General features: G+C 47.8%; 1 protein-coding gene and 1 pseudogene across 1 annotated transcript in view; both read left to right on the forward strand.

Annotated features, from left to right (window-relative positions):
- The window catches only part of NDRG2 (NDRG family member 2), a 307,888-nt gene that overhangs the window by 123,757 nt on the left and 170,656 nt on the right, over positions 1–13,475 (forward strand). The gene's annotated exons all lie outside the window — the stretch shown is intronic.
- The window catches only part of LOC132583376 (von Willebrand factor A domain-containing protein 5A-like), a 100,770-nt pseudogene that overhangs the window by 18,185 nt on the left and 69,110 nt on the right, over positions 1–13,475 (forward strand).

Raw genomic sequence — 13,475 nt, forward strand, 5'->3', positions numbered from 1 at the left:
TGCCAAAACAGAACTTTTACACATGAACACACACACAAAAATCCAGTGGCACCTTCTTGAGTATTTTTATGCATGCTCCAGTTTGAAAAGCATTGCAATAATTGACAACTTCAGGCACTGGAATCACTCAACTCTTTAAAAGGCTCAACTAGACACAGAGAGGGAGAATAAAACCTCCCTTGTGCTAGTGGATCTCCATAGATAAGTGTTTGGACTCCAGTCCCACATTCTTCTATTTCTCTTTCAGCTGTTTGTGTTCACAGACAGAGAAGTATCTAACACTGATGAAGTCTGTAACGTACTCGAAGCGGAGACGAGAGTAGGGCAACATAGTTTATTAGGAGCACGTTGCAAGAGGGGGAGAACGCGGGCCGGGCCCCGCTTATATACAATTCCCGGTACAGCCTACTGGGTCGGTCAGGCCAATCCTGACCTGTTGAACTTCCCGCCGCAGCTGTTGATTGGCGGGTGATTCCGCGCCCTGCGCTGGAGGCTTCTGGGACAGCCCAGTAGCCTCCGCGTGGGGCGAATGTTGTTACTGATACACTACACTCCTCCCCCCTTAGTTAGTGACATAGTCCTGGAGGTAGGCGGGAGGTCGACGCTCCCGTGTTGAACGCCTTGGGGTTGCTTGTGGTGCCGGGGCCCCTTCCGCATCCGGGGCTTCCCTGGGGTTTTGAGCGTCGGGGGGCTGTGGGTCTGGATCCGAGGGTTGGTCCGCCTCTGCCGGTGGGTGTGGCCTTGGTGCCGGCGCGAGTGTCATTGGATGCTCCTCGGCCCCCTCCCCCTCCCTCGTTTCCGTGGGTACCTCTGGGAGAGTCCGGCGGCGCAACTGGTCGATGTGCCGGCGTAGGCTCTGGCCCCCCTCGGTGGATACCTCGTAGTGGCGGGAACCCACAACCCGTAGTACCCGCCCGGCTACCCACTCTGGGCCTGAAGCGTAGTTGCGGGCGAACACTGGGTCCCCCGCGAAGAACCCCCTAGCCGCGTCTCTGACCTCCGGGGACCCTCGTACGTCGGAGGCTCTGTCGGGGTGTAGGCGGTCTAGCCGTGTGGTGAGCTTGCGTCCCATGAGGAGCTCAGCTGGGCTGACCCCGGTGACTGGGTTTGGAATGACCCGGTTGTCGAAGAGGAACGCAGCTAGCCGGTGGTCCCAATCACCTTGCACTATTCTGCCCAGGGCCTCTTTTGTTGTCCGGACCATCCGCTCGGCCTGGCCGTTGGTGGCCGGGTGGAAGGGAGCTGACCGGATGTGTCTAATGAGGTACCGCTGGAGGAACGCCTGGAATTCCCCCGATGTGAACGCTGTCCCGTTGTCCGAGACTATGGTGTCCGGGATACCGTGGGTGCACAGGACCCTACGTAATGCTCTAATGGCTGCTGCTGACGAGGTAGACCCTACGGGGATGACCTCTAACCATTTTGTGTATGCATCTACAATGATTAGGAAGATCTGTCCCTGGAACGGCCCGGCAAAGTCAATGTGGAGCCGGGACCACGGTTTCCTCGTGGTCTCCCACCGTGTAGCTGGGGCGCTGGGTGGGTCCGGCCGCGACTCCTGGCATGTGCTGCATCTCCGGACCCAGTTCTCTATCTCCCCGTCCATCCCCGGCCACCATACGTAGCTCCTGGCTAGGGCCTTCATTCTCACTATGCCTGGGTGTGTTTTGTGAAGTGATTCCAAAACCCGTTTCTGTAGGGGGGGGGGACCACTACCCTGCTCCCCCTCTGGCCACCCCCTCACCACCCAGTCGAGCACCCGTGCTAGGGTTTTGTTTTTTCTGGTGGCTTTGGCCACCTCCGCCGCGTGGAGGGGCTGATCCGGGAGTGCCTCGATCGACATGACCTGGTGTGCTGGGGCTGGATCGGGGCCTGTGTCTGGGAGTGGCAACCTGCTGAGTGCGTCCGCGTGACCCATTGCCTTGCCCGCCCTGTGTACCAGAGCGTAGGTGTACGAGTTGAGGAATTGGTTCCACCTCAACACCCTCTGGGACAGGATTTGGGGAGTTTGGCGGTCTGGGGCCAACAGACCCAAAAGCGGCTTATGGTCCGTCGCTATTGTGAACCGGCGCCCATACAAATAATCGTTGAATTTATGGACCCCCGCTACTATGGCCAAGGCCTCCTTGTCGATTTGTGCATAGTTCCGTTCCGCCGACGTCAGGGTGCGTGAGTAGTATGCGACCGGGACCTCCCGGCCATCCGGCAACTGGTGCCCCAGGACAGCGCCCACCCCGTAGGGCGACGCATCGCATGCCAGGATGACGGGAAGATGCTCGTCGAAGTGGTGCAGCACCGCGTTGGAGACCAGAACATCCTTAACTGCCTGGAAGGCGGCGGCTTGCTTCTTCCCCCACACCCATGGAGCTTTTTTGTCCAGTAGTCGGTGTAGGGGTTCGGCAAGGGCCGCCTTGTGGGGTATGAACGTGTGGTAGAAATTGAGGACCCCCAAGAAGCTCTGTAGCTCCGCTTTACACGTGGGGGCTGGGGCTTGAACAATGGCTCTGGTCTTTTCCTCGGTCGGGTGGATTCCCTCCGCGTCCACTGCGAAGCCCAGGAACTCCACCCGTGGTACCCCCAGCATGCACTTCTCCCTTTTAACCTTTAGTCCAGCGGCTTGAAAACGGCGGAGCACCTCCCGGAGGCGGTTGCGGAATTCCTCAGGGTCCGGGGCGGCGATTAAAACATCGTCGAAAAACGGCTGGACTCCGGGGATCCCTTTAAGGAGAGCATCCATTATGCTCTGGAAGATTCCCGGAGCCACGCTGACCCCAAACTGTAACCTGTTCACCCTGAACGCCCCCCTGTGGGTAACTATCGTCTGTGCCTCAGCCGTTTTGGCATCCACCGGGAGCTGCTGGTAGGCTTGTGCCAGGTCCAGCTTTCCGAAAATCTTTGACCCCGCCAGGGCGGCCAGGATGTGGCTGACTACTGGCACCGGGTATGGGTTGTCTTGGAGCGCTTTGTTAATTGTGCACTTGTAATCTGCACATATCTGCACGTCCCCATTGGGTTTGACCGGAGTCACTATGGGGGTCTCCCACATGGCGTAATCGACCGGCTCCAGGACCCCTTGTGCTACTAGGCGGTCCAACTCTGCCTCGATCTTGGGCTTCAAGGCGAAGGGGACCCTCCTTGCCTTGAGCCGGATCGGTCTGACCGTCGGGTCGAGCGGTAGGGAGATGGCCGGGCCCTTGTAACTACCCAGCGACCCATCAAATACGTCGGGGAACTCTCTGCACACCTCCCCGAACCCTCCCGCTGTGGTCGTGCGCGCCACCTCTATTCGGATTCCCAAGGGGCCAAACCATGCAAGACCCAAGAGGGTGGTAAGCGGCCGCCTGACCACCAGGATGTCTAGGGGGCCTCTGAAGGACCCCCGCTCCACCTGCACCCGTGCCCACCCCGCTATTTGGACCGGGTTTTGCTGGAAGTCCCGCAATATGAAATTTGCCGGTCGCAGCTGCAGCCCCTGGCCGGGGCGTAGCCTTCTCAGGGTCTCCTCCGCGATTATGGAGATGGAGGAGCCCGAGTCCACTTCCATGACGCAGGGGGCCCCGTCTATGAGGACCGCCATCTTTATCTTGTTGGGGGTGGTCAGGGGCAAACTCAGTACCTGAAGTGAGGTGGAGGCTGTTGAGTGGGACTCTGTGGCCTCGTGGTGCGCGGTCGGTCGCGGGCGGTTGTGCTTGGCTCGGCAAGCTCGCGCGATGTGGCCAGTCTTCCCGCAGCTCCTGCAGTCCCAGGTCCGGTACTGGCAGTCCCTCCGATCGTGGGGGTCGCCGCAGCTGGCGCATTTGGCCCTTTCGTTAGTGCGCTGGCTCGGCCGTTCGCTGGCTCGGGGGCGCTGTGGAGCTCGGGCAGCTGGTCCTGCGGCGCAGCGCGTCTGGAAAGCTTCCCCCTCGTCCTGGTGCTCGGGGTCCAGCTCCTCGTGGTGGGCGGTCTCGGTCTTGACCCAGGGAAAGGTCCGGGCAGCCCTCTCGAACGCTACCGCCTCGCTGAAGGCACCCTGGAGGGTGAGCTCTTCTTTGGCGAAGAGCTTCTGCTGGAGCCTTTCGTCGCGGAGGCCCCACGTGAATCGGTCAACCAGGGTTTCCTCCAACTGGGGAAAGTTGCAGTTCCCGGCGAGTTTGCGGAGGGCCGCCAAGTAGTCCGCGGCTGACTCTCCAGCGGTCTGGTCCCTTTTGTGGAACAGGAATCTGCGGGCCACCCGTGAGGGCTGCGGCAAGAAATGGCCCGTGAGGAGCCTGATGATCTCCTCGTAGGATTTCTCCGCGAGGCGGGTGGGAGCCGAGAGACCCTTGGCGATCTCGAACGTGGCTGGCCCGCAGACGCTCAGGAGGACATCCCTCTTTGATCCGGCGTCGGTGATCTTGTTGGCCCAGAGGTAGAACTCGACCCGTTCCGAGTAGGACTCCCAGCCCTCTGGATTTGCAGGGTCGAAGGGCTCGATGTAACCGGTGTTCCCGCTCTGGTTGGCCATGGTAGCGGCGGCGGTCGTGGCCGGTCGTTCGTTGCCCAAGATCTCCGATTGTAGCCGATGAGGCTAGGATCCCATCCTCGTCGCCAGTGTAACGTACTCGAAGCGGAGACGAGAGTAGGGCAACATAGTTTATTAGGAGCACGTTGCAAGAGGGGGAGAACGCGGGCTGGGCCCCGCTTATATACAATTCCCGGTACAGCCTACTGGGTCGGTCAGGCCAATCCTGACCTGTTGAACTTCCCGCCGCAGCTGTTGATTGGCGGGTGATTCCGCGCCCTGCGCTGGAGGCTTCTGGGACAGCCCAGTAGCCTCCGCGCGGGGCGAATGTTGTTACTGATACACTACAAAGTCATTGCAGAAGTTCAGCGTCACAGCAGTTTCCACAGGTTGTAACTAGGAACAAGACATCAAACACTCTTTTCTCTCTGTATCCTTCTTTGTATCACCTTCTCTATCCTAATCTCATCTCTCCTCCCCTGAGAGAAATCTCATGCAATAGGAAGTCAAATGTCACACAAATCATGTTCATTCTGTGATCAGATTAATATAAATAAAATAAGGTATATTTCTTTGTCACATAATCTACACAGAACTATTAATAACAGTTGGGTATATTTGGGAATCTTCAGTTCTTTGTTTCTGTTTTGGTATTTCATTGCCTATTTTCAATGTTCCTGGCAGTGAAAGAGGAAACTTATGAGGAGTAGATGGTTTATATAACAGGAGCATCTCCAACCAGAAGGTTTAGAAGAATTCCCAGAGAAAAGGATTATCTTGCTTTGCAGAAGCACTGTGTCCCAAAACACCAATGATTGTGCTATCTCCTTGGTTTGGGAAATAGTTTGACTTCCGAAGGAAGTGGGATGTTATGAGGTTTTGTAAAAAGGGGTCGTCAGGCTGGGATGTGGAAATGGGAGGGTCAAGTTTCAGGCAGAAGGTGAACCTGTATTTCCCACTCAAACAGGAAACACATCTGCAGGGACCTATGTCAGTGTTTTGCTTCTCTCTGCTCTTTGCAAGCAGATGCCTCGACAGATTATGAGATAGCAGCTTTATGCCATCCCCTGAATAAGCAAATAGCACTAACACTGTAGAGTGAAGGCCAAACTAGACATGAAAGATCTAAAATGAATGAAGATCTGAGAATTCTTGGTATCTTCAATTTTATTTAGAAGAATCATGAAGAATTTGGGCTGGGTTCATGCCCTGGCAGTGTGGCACACAAGGAGAAATCTTGAAATTCAGTGGCATGTTCCCTGTATGGGCAAGTCCATCCCCTTATGTGTAATATGGAGGTAATATTTTTTTTTAAGTGGAATGTGAATATGAGGAAAGAGAAACCCTGAACATTTAACAACTTACCTAAATATATAGTGCTGTTTGAAGCATTTTTCTGTTCACCGACCTCTGAGATACTGGAGTTCAGGTGAGCTAGAGAGACAAAGCTGAAATGGACTGTGGCATTAATTTAAGATTAAAAGGTAGGTTGAATTATCCTCATCCTCTCACTGCAGTTTCATTTACAACAGATGACACACTTCATTTCCTGTTTGAGGACTGAAGGACAGGAGGAAACCACACAGGCCAATGTTGTTCTGCCTCTCTGTGCATACTTTGCAAAGAAGAAACTTAGATGCCCATAAAATGGGGAATTCTTTGTCTTATTTGTCAGGGAGGGTGAGACTATGGTCGTTTTCCCACTGAGCTTACCTCGGAGCGACGTCCCTCTTCACCACGCAGCGTCTGCACGGATTTCCCACCAACTGCTCCGAGGCTGCTCCGAGGAACCAGGAAGTGCCGCGGCTTTTGCGTCGCAGATGTAAACCGCTAAAAACCAGTTTACATCTGCGACGCAAAAGCCGCGGCACTTCCTGGTTCCTCGGAGCAGCCTCGGAGCAGTTGGTGGGAAATCTGCGCAGAAGCTGTGCGGTGAAGAGCGACGTCGCTCCGAGGTAAGCTCAGTGGGAAAACGACCTATGTGACTGTAATGCAACCAAATAAAATGCATTGCATGGTTTTTGTTTCTGGATACATTTATAAACCCCATTTTTTGCCTCTTTCCTTGCAGGTGCTTCTCCTTTGGGATTGGCGAAGGGGCCTCCACAGCCCTCATTAAAGGCATTGCTTGAGCAGCTGGAGGCAGCGCTGAATTCATCACAGGCAAGAAGCGCATGCAGGCCAAGGTGAGGAGGATCCTGGAGCCCAGATTTGGAAGAGAGCACTCTACCATTTCTACACCTAATTTAGTGTCCATTGCCTACAGGGCACTTACCGTAACTGCCATAGTGTCTATTATGTACTGGGCACTTAACTGCCAATCTGTGAAACATCTCAGGATAAAATAAAGAGGAAGTCTTATTCCATGGTTGTTCTGGCTTCAGAACATATGCAACACCATTTGTATCTTTCTTATTTGGCCAAAGAACCCTGCTGTCTACTTCAGTCCTATTTATGCCTCTCTTCCCCCTTCAGGCCCTGCAGTCTTTGAAGGCCTTACAGCCAGCAGCAACAAGGATCTCTCTGCATTGGGATTTGCCTCCCAGTCTTGAGGCCAAGCTTGTGGGGTCTGGTCCCCAGGTCATCTTTGAAGGGCAGTGCAGCCTCATCTATGCCCAGATCTGTGGACAACATCAGGCAAGCAACCTCCACCAAGACCCCAAAGACTGACAATCCATCTCCCATAGCCAAGGGAGCTTTAGGACCTTTTGAGGCCTTAGTTCTATTGCCATATATATTCTTAGAATGTATAACTCCTTTCCTTCTGTTCTGGGGGAGGAAGATAAAGGAGATTATGAGCTACTCTGAGACTTGGCTGGAGCTCTAAGACTTTGAAACACTGATATACGGAGCGGAGGGCGAGATATAAATCCAATATCATCATCATCTTCTTTTGCCAATTTCCTTTTCTCTACAGGCCTCAGGTGCTTCAGAGGGGTCTGTTGTGCTGCAGTACAACTTCCAAGACCAGACTTTCACAGATACGTTGAAGTTCCCCCTCCAAACTGAGGAGAGTGACAGGTAGGGCTGTCCTGTGTCTGTCCCCTCTCACTGGCCAGGGAAGAGTGATGTGAAAACTTTTTTTTTAATAATTTTTTAAATATCATTTTTAATTTATATCCCACCCTCCCCGCCAAAGCAGGCTCAGGGCGGCTTACATGACATGAATACATCATTTCAATAATACAACAATAAAATTCATAGCAATTAGCAATTAAAAGTACAATTACATATAAAACAGCATTTAAACTAATAATTTAAAACCACAGTGTGATACGGTGCTACAGTCTTGGCATATAAACCTAGTTTTCATGGCGATGATACAATGGTTCCACCTTAAAAGGCCTGCTGGAAGAGGATGGTTTTGCAGGCCTGACGGAACTGATTAAGGCTCCGCAGGGCCCGCACCTCTTCTGGTAGCTGGTTCCACCAGTGGGGTGCTGTAATCGAGAAGGCCCACTCCCTTGTCGCTTTTAGTTTGGCCTCCTTCTGCCTTGAAGGGGAGGGGGACATAAGTGAGGGGGGGGTGTTCTACTTCCCCCCCTCCCTGAGGATTCTTTCTAGGGTTTTTTTAGTTTTAGTTTTTCATTTAACAGTATTTTTTTTTTTCTGATGGGTAAGTTAACAATTTTGGGGAAGCAGTAAAAACAAAAACCTCCTATGGAATATTTTCTCTTTTCTAATGAATAGAGGTACACCCTTATAATATTACCCCACACCCAAAAAAAAGCCCATCTAATGAGCATCCGAATATAGGCTCATTTCGTCTAAGTCTTCCTCAGGAATATTCCTATTTTCTTCAAAGTTATCAACCTCTTGTTACAGTTCAGTGTTATTTTGGGAGCAAGCTAGTCCTGAACCTCTTCTCTAGCCAGATGCAAAAGCCTTCTGAATTTGGCTGGCAAAATATTTTCTCAATGCCACTTCAGTGTTTAATTTAGGAGCAAAAAAGTCCTGAACCTCTTCTCTAGCCAGATGCAAAAGCCTTCTGAATTTGGCTGGTAAAATGCTCTGTACTTGTATTGGGGATATCAGTCAGATTTTAAGAAGCATGGGCAGAAAATGTTACTGTAGTTCAGCCATGAACTTAATATGCATGCAAATATGGGACAACTTCTCCAAGGAGGTGCACCTGCTCACCTCAGTGTTGATCTTCAGAAGGCGGTTGAAAACAGTTTTATTTAGGACTGCAGCAATGCTCCATTTCTCTTCTGCTCTCTTCCCAGGCTCCCTGTACATCGACTTGCAGCTCGAGCCCTGTTGCAGGATCTGGAGGGCACTGGAGAGAAGGATACAGAAAAGCAGAGTCTGGCCCTGCAGATGAGTTTGAGCTCTGGGATGGTGTGTTCCCAGACGTCCTACGTGGGGGTGAACACAAAGGTGGGCCCCCTTATCCACCGAGATGTCCCCCATACAATTGAGTTAAAGAGCTGGACTTAATCACAGAACCCAGGGAATTGGAACTGACCAGGCAGAGGTTCTCTAATCTGTAGAAAGGCAGACCAGGGACTTCAGATCTCTCCTGTCTTGGGTGGGATTATAGTCCCACTGAAAAGCCTGATTTGCAGCTTGGGAGTGCTGCTTGACACAGCAGTCACCTTAGAAAACCAAGTGACTGTTGTTGCTCATAGTGTGTATGCCTAGCTTTGGATGTAGCATCAGTCTGTTCCACATTTAGTCTCATCTATCCAGAGTAAGCCACACCTTTGTTCTATCTAGACTAGATTACTGCAGTGTGCTCTACTTGGGGCTACCCTTGAAGAGTGTTCAGAATGCTGCAGCTAGACTGCTGGTTGGGGCCATCTACTGAGAGCACATGCCCCAGATACTACAGCAAACACTGGTTGCAGATCTGCTCCTAAGCCCAATTCAAGGTGGTGGTTTTGACCTTTCAAATGCTACATGGCTTGGGACCAGGTTATCTGAAGGACTATCTTCTTCCTTATGTTCCTGCCCGGGAATTAAGATTGCAGGGCTGGGTCCTCCTGGCTGTCCCACCAATCAGTCCAAGAGGCTCATCTATTGGACACATAAAAGAGGGCCTTTTTGGTGGCAGCCCCGCAAATATGGGACAACTTCTCTAAGGAGGTGCACCTGCTCACCTCAGTGTTGATCTTCAGAAGGCAGTTGAAGACAGTTTTATTAGGACTGCATTTGGATCACCTTGTTTTTATTGGCAGTCTCAATTGGGATTTTTAAACTGTTGAGTTCTACAAGACAGAAAGATAGCTAATAAATATTTTGTATATAACTTGTCATAATCACAATAGAAAGTAAATGGATTTATTATTATTAATTTAGAGCATTTCTATTTCACCTCTCCAGGAAACCTATTTGAGGCAACTAAAACATGATTTTAAACACTAAATAACTTCAAATTATTTTTAGAAACTATTGACCCAGCATCAAAATACCAGCCAGCTCATACAACATAAATGTTTTAACCATTTTAAAAGGATCTCATAAAACAGGCCAGTATTTTGTTTGGAGGCTAGTATTTTGATTGGGGAAACAGTTTAAAAGATCTCCCTTGAAAAAAAAATGAAAAGCCTTGGTGAAAGCAAAGACAAAACTCAGTGGAAGATAAAAATGCTTGGAAAAATTGTAGGCAGCAGGAGACGAGGAAGACCCAACATGAGATGGATTTACCCAGTCAAGAAAGCCACGGCCTTTGCTTTCCAAGCCCTGAGCAAGGTTGTCCCCGCCCTAGTGAGTTATTACAAGGCTTCCCAGTGTGGTTTTATTTGATGCTGCATATGATCAATAAATAGTGTTTCATAGTTCATTTGACAGTATTTTATGGCTTTAATGCTTCTTTAAACGTCTCCATCAGGACTAAAGGGAGACTGGCTCAAGCAGCTGCTGTATAATCTAAAGCACCATGGTTCCGACTTGTAAAGCAACTTCCGACATGGGTTTTACCTATGCCGTGCAAGGTGGGTGCACATTCACATAAGGCAATCCACTATATTTGTGGGACAGAAGTTCAGTACAAGTGGTGGAACACTATTATCATCCAGCCCAGTTTGTGTTTCCCAGGAACAGCTAACTAGCAAAAGTTGGAGACCAAATGCAGAACGACATGACTTCGACTTGATCTGGTCAGCTAATTCATGTTTTTCTTCAGTCACTAGCCTTTGATTGGGAAACTTTAGTCCTTAACAGCACTTTGGATTTTTCTGTCACATAGTTTGGAGGCAATGGAGACATGCATTAGCTGTCAGAGACTATTCTGCTTTCAACTTAGTAGGGGGGAAAGCAGGAAACTAAGGTAAAAAAAAATTGCATAGTCACTCCAACCCTGTCTTTTCCTCCTCAATTTAGTCTACTGTGCCAGAAAGTCACATGTTAAGAAGCGATGCGCTCATGTAGTTCCAGGCTTCAAGATTCCTGTGTGCGGGACTTCCGGGGGAGGATGCTTCTCATAACGGGAACAGGCTGGAACTTCTGTTCGGGGTAGTGGAAGGCAAATTAATGCCTACTGCCTGCTTTTCTCAGTCAGAGATTAGTCCAAGATATGCACAGGAAACTTTGAGGAGATTTACCTTGACTAAAAGGGAGTCCCGGGGGGGGGCTCCTTTGAGGCTTTGAGGGGTCTCTGGGAAGAGTTGCATTTTCATCATCTGCAGAAGTTTTCAGAGTCATTTATTTGACATAAGCTCGACAGGATCCTAACCTTCTTGAACATTGCTAACATCTAAAGCCAGGCAAGACCGGTGAGAACTTGGATAATCAGAAGAGAAGGTACAGATGACTATCTTTCATTCCGGGACTATTTACAGTTTAATGGAATAAATTTAAAAGGTGGGAAAGGAAAATCTAGAAAGTTTGGAAAAAGAGGGGAGGAAGAGGTGAAATTTGGACTTATCCAAAGGACAGTGCTAAAAAGTGGAAAGTAATTTATTGTTTAGTCTACTTGCAGTTTTGAAAAAAAGAGCACCATCGTCACAACCTGCAGCACATTCAAGCAACACAGGAAGTACATCAAGTATCGTGAGATCTCCTTACCAGTGTGAATGAGACTTCATGGCAACTAAAGCAGGAAGTAGTGGATGGAAAATCTACTCTAGGAATATACTACCATTGAGAAACATCGGCGGCCATTGCTGGGAGGTCAAAATTAAAATAATGTTTTTAAAATATTCGGGACATTAAAAATTGTTGGAGTTAACTGAGAAGAGGATAAGAAGGTAAATACTATTGGATATATTATTTGTGTGGACTTCAGACATTTTTAAAAGGGGGAAAAATTCTAAGGAGCAGTAAAAAGTTGCGGCCGCCATTTTGGAAGATTTAAAAACTTTAAATATAAATATCTTGACTTTGGGAGCTCCAAGAATGGTGAAATTGGGCTTGTTATAAAAGGCAAGTCCTATTCTTTTGAATCTGATAGTTGAATTTGAAATTGGTGAGGTCGAAATTTTCGCTGTTTTTAAAAGTTTTATCATAAGCAGACCCGTACAGGGGCTACTTCATTGGAAAAAATGCAGGACCAATTAGAGGCAATGGAGGCCAGAATGATGAAATGTGAGAGAGATGATAAATGAGTCGAAAAAAGAAATTATTGCAGAGATTAAAAGAGATATGGAAGATCTCAGAAAGGAAACAGAGGAAACATCTAAGAAAGTGCAGGAGGTAGAATACAGAATGAAAGCATATGATTCCACCTTGTTGAAAGTGCAAGAAAAAGTGACAATCCATGACTGCAAATTGATGGAGACGCAGATACGTCTGAGAGGAGTACCTGAAAAGGAAGATGGGGATTTAAAAGAATATATAATAAACATAATTGCAGAATTTTTAGAGGAAGATCCTGAAGAGTCTAAAAACATGTATGACTATATGTATAGAGTAAACTCATTTTATGCCAAGAAAAATAATTTACCAAGAGATGTTGTCATAAGATATATGACAAAGGAAATGGTGGGAAGGATCATGAATAAAAACTTTGAAAAGACATTGATAGTGGGAGGCAGCAGAGTGAGAATCATGAAAGAGTTGCCAAGACAAGTGTTAAATGATAGAAGAACTTATAAAAAAACTGACAGAAAAATTAAGAGACAATGGAATGAGGTTTAGATGGATAATACCTGAAGGTTTGAGCTTTGAACTTCAAGGAAAAAGAATTGCAATTACAAATGAACAGGAATTGTGTAGATTTTTTGAAGAAAATAAAGAATTTGCACCATGATGGATTACAAGTTATTGTCTTGGAATGTTAATGGACTAAATTCACCACAAAAAAGAAGGGCAACATTTCATTGGATTAAGAAACAAAACTGTAATATAATTTGTTTGCAAGAAGTGCATATTAAGCAAAAGAATTATATTTTTTTATGGAATAAACAATTGGGAATGGAATTTTTTTCATTGGCTGAACAGAAGAAAAGGGGAGTGGTTTTTTTATATTAAGCAAGAATTAGAGCTAAAATTAGTGTTTAAAGACAAAGATGGAAGATTTGTAGCAGTAGAAACAATATTAAATGGAAAGCAAATGTTGTTATTGGGACTGTATGCACCTAATGGTGCAAAAGATGTTTTTTTTAAGACATTACACAATAGCTTGATGAACTGACCTGTGACCAAGTTTTGTTAATGGGTGACTTTAATGGAACAGTTAAGAACACATTGGACAGGTCTGGAGAGAAAAAAAATAATAGCAAGGAAGGAAAATTGCCAAAATCTTTTTTTGAATTGATTAAACAAGAAAATTTGGAAGATATATGGAGGAAATTTAACCCTGAGGTTCGGGACTATACTTTTTTTTCAGCAAGACACCAAACTTTTTCTAGAATTGACATGTTGTGGGGAACTAAAGATTTAGGTCTTCTAACAAGGAAAATAGAGATTTTACCTAAAATTGGGGCTGATCATAACCCAATAATGTGGATTACAAAATTGTCCAAGAAACTGAGAAGATGGAGATTGAATGAAGATTTGCTACAGAATAAAGAAATAGTGACATATCTAGAAAATGAAACTAAAGCTTTTTTCC

This window comes from Heteronotia binoei, chromosome 15 (assembly GCF_032191835.1).
Source record: "Heteronotia binoei isolate CCM8104 ecotype False Entrance Well chromosome 15, APGP_CSIRO_Hbin_v1, whole genome shotgun sequence".
Taxonomy (NCBI): Eukaryota; Metazoa; Chordata; class Lepidosauria; order Squamata; family Gekkonidae; genus Heteronotia; species Heteronotia binoei.